The sequence below is a fragment of the Ovis canadensis genome, chromosome 4 (genome assembly GCF_042477335.2).
Source record: "Ovis canadensis isolate MfBH-ARS-UI-01 breed Bighorn chromosome 4, ARS-UI_OviCan_v2, whole genome shotgun sequence".
NCBI lineage: Eukaryota > Metazoa > Chordata > Mammalia > Artiodactyla > Bovidae > Ovis > Ovis canadensis.
This window is the reverse complement of record NC_091248.1, coordinates 34,885,247-34,895,521: the sequence shown is the minus strand read 5'-3', so window position 1 is coordinate 34,895,521 and position 10,275 is coordinate 34,885,247.

The window sequence follows — 10,275 nt, the reverse complement described above, 5'->3', positions numbered from 1 at the left end:
CTTGAAGGAATATCAAACATGCCCATAAAAAGACTTATACAGGAATATTCATGTCAGTCTTATTCTTCCTACATCAAAACTTGAAGAAAAAACCCAACAAATATCCATCAACAGGGTAAAGCAAATGATATATATTTGTATATTCAGATAATAGATTACTACTCAGTAATTTTTAAAAAAGAAAATTACTGATAAAAACAGTGTGAAAGACTCCCAAGAATATTTTGATGTGCAAAATAATCTAGATTTTTTTTTTTAGTCTGTCATAAATGGCTTTTATTAGGTTGAGGAGGGTCTCCTCTACACTGACTCTGTTAAAAGATTCTATCATAAATAGATGTTGAATTTTGCTAGAAGTTATTCTTTTGTCCTCTTAACTTGTGATTTATTATTTTTACTGTTATGTTTGGAATTTCTTTTTAAAATTTATTTATTTTTAACTGAAGGATAATTACAGAATTTTGTTGTTTTCTGTCAAACCTCAATATGTGTGTGTGTATATATATATATATATATATGTGTATATATATATATATATATATCCCCTCCCTTTTGAAACTCCCTTCCATCTCCCTCCCCATCTCACACTTCTTGGTTGTCACAGAGCCCCTGTTTGAGTTTCCTGAGCCATACAGCAAATCCTCATTGGCTACCTATTTTACATATGGTAATGTAAGTTTCCATGTTACTCTTTCCATACATCTCACCCTCTCCTCCTTCTCCCCATGTCCATAAGCATGTTCTGTATATCTGTTTCTCAATTGCTGCCCTTTAAATAAATTCTTCAGTACCATTTTTCTAGATTCCATATATATGTTAGAATATGACATTTATCTCTCTCTTTCTGACTTACTTCACTCTGTATAATAGGTTCTAGGTTCATCCACATCATTAGAACTGACTCAAATCCATTTCTTTTTATGACTGAGTAATATTCCATTGAGTATATGTACCACAACTTCTTTAGCCAATCATCTGTTGATGGGCATCTAGGTTGCTTCCATGTTCTAGTTATTGAAAATAGTGCAGCAATTAACAGTGGGATTACATGTGTCTTTCTCAGTTTTGGTTTCCTCAGGGTATATGCTTGGGAGTGGAATTGTGGGGTCATATGGTGGTTTTATTCCTAAGTTTTTAAGGACTCTCCATACTGTCCTCCATAGTGGCTGTATCAATTTACATTCCCACCAACAGTGCAAGAGTGTTCCCTTTTCTCCACACCCTCTCCAGTATGTATTGTTTGTAGTTTTTGATGATGGCCATTCTGACCCGTGTGAGGTGATACCTCACTGTAGTTTTAACTTGCATTTCTCTAATCATGAGTGATTTTGAGCATCTTTTCACGTGTTTGTTCATCATCTATATGTCTTCTTTGGATAAATGTCTGTTTAGGTCATTTCCCACTTTTTGATTAGGTTGTTTGCTTTCCTGGCATTGAGTTGTATGAGCTGCTTATATATTTTGGAAATTAATCCTTTGTCAGTTGTTTCACTTGCTATTATTTTCTCCCATTCTGAAGGTTTTCTTGTCACATTGCTTATGGTGTCCTTTGCTGTGCAAATCTTTGAAGTTTAATCAGGTCCCACTTGTTTACTTTTGTTTTTATTTCCATTACTCTAGGAGGTGGGTCATAGAGGATCTTGCTTTGATTTATGTCATCGAGTGTTTTGCGGTCTTACATTTAGGTCTTTAATCCATTTTGAGTTTATCTTTGTGTGTGGTGTTAGGAAGTGCTCTAATTTCATTCTTTTACATGTAGCTGTCCAGCTTCCCCAGCATCATCTATTAAAGAGGCTGTCTTTGCCCCCATTGTATATTCTTGCCTCCTTTGTCAAAAAATAAGCTACCCATAGGTGCATGGGTTTATTTCTGGGCTTTCTATCTTGTTGCATTGGTCTATATTTCTGTTTTTGTGCAAGTACCACACTGTCTTGATGACTGTAGCTTTATAACAATCTGAAGTTGGGAAGGTTGATTCCTCCAGCTCCATTCTTCTTTCTCAAGACTGCTTTGGCTATTTGGGGTCTTTTGTGTTTCCAAATGAATTGTGAACTTTTTTGTTCTAGTTCTGTGAAAAATGCCATTGGTAATTTAATAGGGATCGCATTGAACCTGTACATTGTGTTTGGTAGTATAGTTGTTTTCACAATATTGATTCTTCCTACCCAAGGACATGGACTATCTCTCCATCTGTTTATGTCATCTTTGATTTCTTTCATCAGTGTCTTATAATTTTCTGTGTACAGTTCTTTTGTCTCCTTCAGTTCAGTTCAGTTCAGTTGCTCAGTCGTGTCCAACTCTTTGCGACCTCATGAATTGCAGCACGCCAGGCCTCCCTGTCCATCACCAACTCCCGGAGTTCACTCAGACTCATGTCCATCGAATCAGTGAGGCCATCCAGCCATCTCATCCTTTGTCGTCCCCTTCTCCTCCCGCCCTCAATCCCTCCCAGCATCAAAGTCCTTTCCAATGAGTCAACTCTTCTCATGAGGTGGCCAAAGTACTGGAGTTTCAGCTTTAGCATCATTCCTTCCAAAGAAATCCCAGGGCTGATCTCCCTCAGAATGGACTGGTTGGATCTCCTTGCAGTCCAAGGGACTCTCAAGAGTGTTCTCCAACACCGCAGTTCAAAAGCATCAATTCTTCGGCACTCAGCCTTCTTCACAGTCCAACTCTCACATCCATACCTGACCACTGGAAAAACCATAGCCTTGACTAGACGGACCTTAGTCGGCAAAGTAATGTCTCTGCTTTTGAATATGCTATCTAGGTTTGTCTCAGGTAAGTTAATTCCTAGATATTTAATTCTTTTTGTTGCAGTGGTGAATGGGATTGGTTCCTTAATTCCTATTTCTGATTTTTCAGTTAGTATGTAGAAATGCAAGTGATTTCTGTGTATTAATTTTGTATCCTGCAACTTTGCTAAATTCACTGATTAGCTCCAGTAATTTTCTGATACTATCTTAGGGTTTTTTATGTACAGTTTCATGTCATCTGCAAACAGTGAGCACTTTACTTCTTATTTTCTGATCTGGATGCCTTTTATTTCTTTTTCTTCTCTGATTGCTGTAGCTAAGACTTCCAGAACTATGTTGAATAACAGTGGTGAAAGTGGACACCCCTGTCTTGTTCCTGATCTTAGGGAGAACGCTTTCAGTTTTTCACTAATGAGAATGATGTTTGCTGCAGGCTTATCATATATGGCCATTACTTTGTTGAGGTAGGTTCTTTCTATGGCCACTTTCTGAAGAGTTTTAATCATAAATGGGTGCTGAATTTTGTCAAAGGCTTTTTCTGCATCTATTGAGATGATCATATGGTTTTATCTTTCAATTTGTTAATATGTTGTATCACATTGATTGATTTGCATATATTGAAGAATCCTTTCATTCCTGGAATAAACCCAACTTGATCATGGTGTATGAGCTTTCTGATGTGTTGCTGAATTCTGTTTGCTAAAATTCTGTTGAGGATTTTTGCATCTATGTTCATCAGTGATATTGGCCTATAGTTTACTTTTATTGTGTTGTTTTTGTCTGGTTTTGGTATCAGGGTGATGGTGGTCTCATAAAATGAGTTTGGAAGTGTTCCTTCTCTGCAATTTTTTGAAGGAGTTTTAGAAGGATAGGCATTAGCTATTCTCTACGTGTTTGATAGAATTCTCCCATGAAGCCATCTAGTCCTGGGCTTTTGCTTTTGGGGGGATTTTTGATTACAGCTTCTATTTCAGTGCTTGTAATTGGGTTGTTCATAATTTCTGTTCTTCCTCATTCAGACTTGGCAGATTGAGTTTTTCTAAGAATCTGTCCATTTCTTCCAGGTTATCCATTTTATTGCCATATAGTTGTTCATAATAGTCTCTTATAATCCTTTGTATTTCTGCATTGTCTGTTGTAACCTCTCCTTTTTGATTTCTAAATTTGTTGATTTGATTCTTCTCTTTTTTCTTGATGAGTCCAGTTAAAGGCTTGTCAATATTGTTTATCTTTTCAAAGAACTAGGTTTTAGTTTTATTTATTTTTACTATTGTTTCTTTCATTTTTTTTCATTTATTTCTGCTTGGATATTTATGATTTCTTTCCTTCTACTAATTTTGAGTTTGTTTTCTTTTTGTTCTTTTTCCAGTTGTTTTAGGAGTAAAGTTAGGTTGTCTATTCGATGTTTTTCTTATTTCTTGAGGTAGGATTGTATTGCTATAAACTTCCCTCTTAGAATTTCTTTTGCTGCATCACATAGGTTTTGAGTTGTGTGTTTTCATTGTCATCTGTTTCCAGAAATTTTTTTATTTCCCTTTTGATTTCTTTAGTAAGCTGTCAGTTATTTTGAAACATGTTTAATCTCTATATCCTTGTGTTTCTTACCCTTTTTTTCTTGTAGTTGATATCTAGTCTCATAGTGTTGTGGTCACCAAAGATGGTTGATGTGATTTCAGTTTTCTTAAATTTACTGAGGTTTGATTTGTGACCGAAGATGTGGTCTATCCTGGACAGTGTTCCATGTGCACTTGAGGATAAGGTGTATTCTTCTGCATTTGGATGGGATGTCCTGAAGATATCAATGAAATACATCTCATCTAATGTATCATTTAAGACTTGTGTTTCCTTATTCATTTTCTGCTTTGATGATCTGTCCAATGGTGTGAGTGGGGTGTTATCATCTTCTACTATTATTGTGTTATTGTCAATTTCTCCTTTTATGTCTGTTAGTGTTTATCTTATGTATTGAGGTGCTCCTGTGTTGGGTGCATAGATACTTAAAATCGTTATGTCTTCCTCTTGGATTGATCATTATGTAATGTCCTTCCTTATCTCTTGAAATTTCCTTTATTTTAAGGTCTCTTTGGTTTGATATGAGGATTGCTACCCCAGATTTCTTTTGCTTCCTGTTTGTATTTTCCCATCCTCTCACTTTCAGTCTATATGTGTTTTTAGGTCTAAAGTGGGTTTCTTGTAGACAGCATGTATATGGATCTTGATTTTGTATCCATTCAGCCAGTCTTTGTCTTTTGTTGGATCATTTAATCCATTTACATTTAAAGTAATTATTGATATATATGTTCCTATTGCCATTTTCTTAATTGTTTGGGGTTGATTTTTCTTAATTGTTTGGGGTAGATCTTCTTCTTCTCTTGTATTTCTTGACTATGTAAGTCCCTATAACATTTGTTGTAAAGCTGGTTTGATGGTTCTGAGTTGTCTTAATTTTTGCTTGTCTGAAAAGCTTTTTATTTCTCCATCAATTTTGAATGAGATCCTTGCCGGGTACTGTAATCTTAGTTGCAGATTTTTTCCTTTCAATACTTTAAGTATATCCTGCCATTCCCTTCTGGTCTGCTGAAAGATCAGCTGTTAAGCGTATGGGGTTTCCCTTGTATGTTACTTGTTGCTTCTCCCTTGCTATTTTTAGTATTCTTTCTTTGCATTTAGTCTTTGTTAGTTTGATTAGTATGTGTCTTGCTGTGTTTCTCCTTGGGTTTATCCTGTATGGGACTCTTTGTACCTCTGGATTTGATTGACTTATTTCCTTTTCCATGTTGGGGAAGTTTTCAACTATAATCTCTTTAAAAATTTTCTCATACCCTTTCTTTTTCTCTTCTTCTTCTGTGACCCCTATAATTCAAATGTTTGTGCATTTGATATTGTCCCAGTGGTCTCTGAGACTATCCTCAGGTCTATTCATTCTTTTTTACTTTATTCTACTCTTCAGATGTTATTTCCCCCATTTTTTCTTCCAGCTCACTGTTTCATTCTTTTGCTTCAGATATTCTGCTATTGATTCCTTCTAGAGTATTTTTAATTTCAGTAATTGTGTTGTTTGTCTCTGTATGTTTATTCCTTAATTCTTCTAGGTCTTTGTTAATTGATACTTGCATATTCTCCATTTTATTTTCAAGGTTTTTGATCATCTTTACTATCATTATTCTGAATTCTTTTTCAGGTAGTTTTCCTATTTCCTCTTCGTTTATTTGGACTTCTGTGTTTCTAGTTTGTCCCTTCATTTGTATGTTATTTTTCTGCCTTTTCATTATTTTTTTTAACTTAGTTTTGTTTGAGGTCTCCTTTTCCCAGTCTTCAAGGTTGAATCTTTCTTCCTTTTGATTTCTGCCGTCCTAAGGTTGGTCCAGTGGTTTGTTTAACCTTCGTATAGGGTGAGATTTGTGCTGAGTTTTTGTTTGTTTGTCTGTTTGTTTTTCTTCTGATGGGCAAGGCTGAGTGAGGTGGTAATTCTGTCTGTTGATATTTGGGCTTGTATTTTTGTTTTTCGTTTAGATGAGGCTTCCTGCACAGGGTACTACTGGTGGTTGGGTGATGCCAGGTCTTGTATTCAGTAAGCTTCCTTTGTGTGAGTTCTCAATTTTTAATACTCCCTAGGGTTAGTTCTCCTGCAGTCTAGGGTCTTGGGGTCAGTGCTCCCACTCCAAAGGCTCAGAACTTGATCTCTGCACCACCATGCACCAGCCCAGCTCCCAGATCCTAGTCCCAGCCAAAATAATCTAGATTTTAAAAAATGTATACAATGTAATTCTGTTTACATGCATCTCAAGAAAAGGCAAAGCTAATATATGATTATAGAGGTTAGAAAGTGATTGTCTCGGGTAGAGGTAGAAATGGATAAAAGTGGCATAAAGAAACTTTCTGGGATTATATAAATGTTCTTTTATTTTAATTTTGAGAAAAAAGTGTTGCATGCAATTACACAAACTCTTTGAACTGAACACTGTAGATCTTTCTTGTATTATATGAAAATTATACTTCAATAAAAAAAATTTTAATTTATACCTTAGGTGTACTTTTCTTTATCTTACTTCGTCTTCCATCCTGGAGGTTTCTGTTTGTCTTGACGTTTCATTGTAGAGGCTTATTATTCCATACTTTTTCCCCATGAGACAATAAGGTCATATTCATTAGTTTGGAGCTCTATTTGATGTTTATATCTTGTTACTCTCATTAATATTTAGTTGGGCTCTAAATTCCTGTTGTATTGAGGGTGTGCCTTTGTCTGGCCTGTGTTGCCCAGTCTTTTTGCTGCTTTATTTCCTTACCTTGAATTTTTCTTGAATTTTGAACTTATTACCAATTCTGACCTTCAATACCTGTATAAACTTTAAAGTTCCTCCTTGTGTCTATGTTTTGTTTTCATTCATTGTACTATCTCTATAATGCTGTCCCATGAATTGGAGGAATGAAATACTTTTTTTGAAATAAATGTTAGCATTGCATACAGTACATTTGAAATTACTTTTAAGAAAAGTAAATTAAAATAATGAAACAGCAATAAATGAGTTGATTCTTTGACTGTATTTGAATAGATGTATTTTCTTCTGTATATCTAGCCTGATTTGATCATAAATAATTTGGATGAAATTTTAAAATTCAATACATGTATTGTGTCATGGAAATCACTTTGTATTATATATCTTAAATTATTTTTTAATATTTGCTATTAAATAATTGTTTTGTGCTTTATTTTTAAGGCTTTTCTGGTCAAAAACTAGGAAGAAAGTGAAGATAGGCACAATTAATTATATGTATTGATTATTAATAATAAATCTTGTTAAATAATTAAAATTAAATAATGAATACTATTCAGAATTTTGAAATGGACAATAGATACAGGTTGAATACTCTAAACCAAAGAGGCAAAGTTGACAGTAGCTTTGAAGAGCTGTTATCAGATAATAATAGTGAAATGCTATTTGCATTTTAATCTAGAGAAAGAGTTAGGGAAGGTTGTCAGATACTGGAAAAAAGAAATGAAAATTGTGTCCTGCAGAACTGGCTCATTAATTCCACTCAAGTGTGCCCTTTTGTACATCTAGTCACATTTGAGCAGCTTAGCCCCTCCGTGTCTGACCCCAGACGTGGGCTTGAGTATTTGATAGGATGGCTGTTGAACAGGATACTGGTGCCTTCTGCAAGGGAATTCAAGTGTAAACACTGCCAGGAGTCTGCAGTCAGTCCTTGGTCTTCTGCCTTTCCTGTCGTGTTCTTTCTGTCACCTTGATTTCATTCCTGCTCTGCTTCTAATGTACTCATCACCTTGCAATCGAAATTTTATATGTTTTTACGGCTTAATCATTATTTCCCAGCTAATGTTAAATGCTTAGTATATCATCAGTGCCTTACTTTTATTATTCTCATTATATTAAGAATTAATGATCTACATGGAAGTACTTCCCCCTACCCCAACTCCCCAGCAGATGTATTTAACCTTTTCCCCTAATATAATCATTCCTATGACATTTGCCAACCTATTTTCATTGAATTATTTTGGAGAGTTCATAGAATACTTGGCAGCAATACTTTGAGTCACAAATACAAAACTAAACAGCAAACAGGGAACATTTGAACAGGCTTTGGCACCAGCTAAATAAACCAGTTGGAAGACACAATCTGTTGCTTGAATCTAGTACTTGATGACTAATGGAAAATTACAGAGCCTCACTTCTAACCTTGACATTGTTATAGGATGTGTTTCACAAGAGATCAGGCGTGTATATGCAATAAGTAGAACACCCAAAGACAAGCTCTGTTAAAGACAGCATCTATGAGAACATTCTACTTATTTTGCTTCTCCTATCATGGCACTAGAACTTGACTAGAATAATTACGTAGAGGTCACTGTCGCAAATATGCCTGCAATAATTCTTTTATTAGGACTCTAAATTATTATGTGCTTGTCTAGAATCACTGAACTCACTATGGAGTGAGAACTATATGAACTTTACTATTCAGTCAACTGGGAACATAATTATGTGTAACAAACAGTGGATTTCCGTATTCCTTTTTCACTGAGAAATTGCCATAAAATTTATCCTGAAGTATGAAAAGACATCACCTTCTTTTAAATCAAGCTTTGGTTCACTTCTTCTGTTCTCTAATTATGGTAGGTATGCTGTTGTGTCTCTATGCTTATGTTTCCTGTTTGTTTTGTAAATTTTTCTAATTCTTACTCCAACTCTTCAAAGTTTAATTGTCTTTAATAGTTATATTTTTTAAAGGTTGACATCTTTCTTATCTTTTTCATAAAATACGTAATGCCAGTTTTATATTTCCAGGTACAGTGTGTTTTCCTTTTTAGAGAGAATGTGAGAATGTGTTGCACCTCTTTTTTTTTTTTAGGGATATCCATGTTCTTTGGGTAGCTGACTAAGTGGTTTCTTCAAAAGAGAGGAGTGGGGTGGGATACAGAATTCTGATTTTGAAGAGAAGAATCCAAGTTGGAAAGAGCAGAAATATACATATGTTTTTGTGTAATGCCAAAGAATAGCTTCTTAAATATTCACTGTAAACTATTTTATACTGATAATGTAGATTTTATACAAGTAATTTTAAGCATAGTAATACAGATTGTTGAACCTCAGCATTTTTGTCTACAGTGTCTGAAAACAGGGGGTCTTAAAAAAATAGGTCTTAAAAAACAAACCAAAACTGCTGAGGGATTTCTTCTTAACTATTAAGACCCATGTGCCAACAGATGATATGGTTGATGATAATTGTTGGCATACTTAGTTATATAATTTTTACAGTGAAAGCGACCTTTTTCTCTTGATACAGATCATTGTAAACTTCCACTGGTCCTTTTTCCACATGGGAACCTCACATAGAACATAGATGAGAAATTACAATACATACACAACAACTTGCCAATTGATTTTTTTTTCACAAAAAAATAAAAATTAATTTCATTTTCACAAATTACCTCAGGAAAGAATTTTTGATCACCGTGGTGGTTATCAGTTCAGTCCCTCAGTCATGTCCAACTCTTTGCAACCCCATGAACCAGGGCACGCCAGGCCTCCCTATCCATCACCAACTCCTGGAGTTCACCCAAACTCATGTCTCTTGAGTCAGTGATGCCACCCAACCATCTCATCCTCTGTCGTCCCCTTCTCCTCCTGCCCTCAATCTTTCCCAGCATCAGAGTCTTTTCCAATGAGTCAGCTCTTCACATCAGGTGGCCAAAGTATTGGAGCTTCAGCTTCAACATCAGTCCTTCCAATGAACACCCAGGACTGATCTCCTTTAGGGTGGACTGGTTGGGTCTCCTTGCAGTCCAAGGGACTCTCAAGAGTCTTCTCCAACACCACAGTTCAAAAGCATCAATTCTCCAGCACTCAGCTTTCTTTATAGTCCAACTCTCACATCTATACATGACCACTGGAAAAATCATAGCCTTGACTAGACGGACCTTTCTTGACAAAGTAATGTCTCTGCTTTTTAATATGCTGTCTATGTTGGTCAAAACTTGCCTTCCAAGAAGTACACGTCTTTT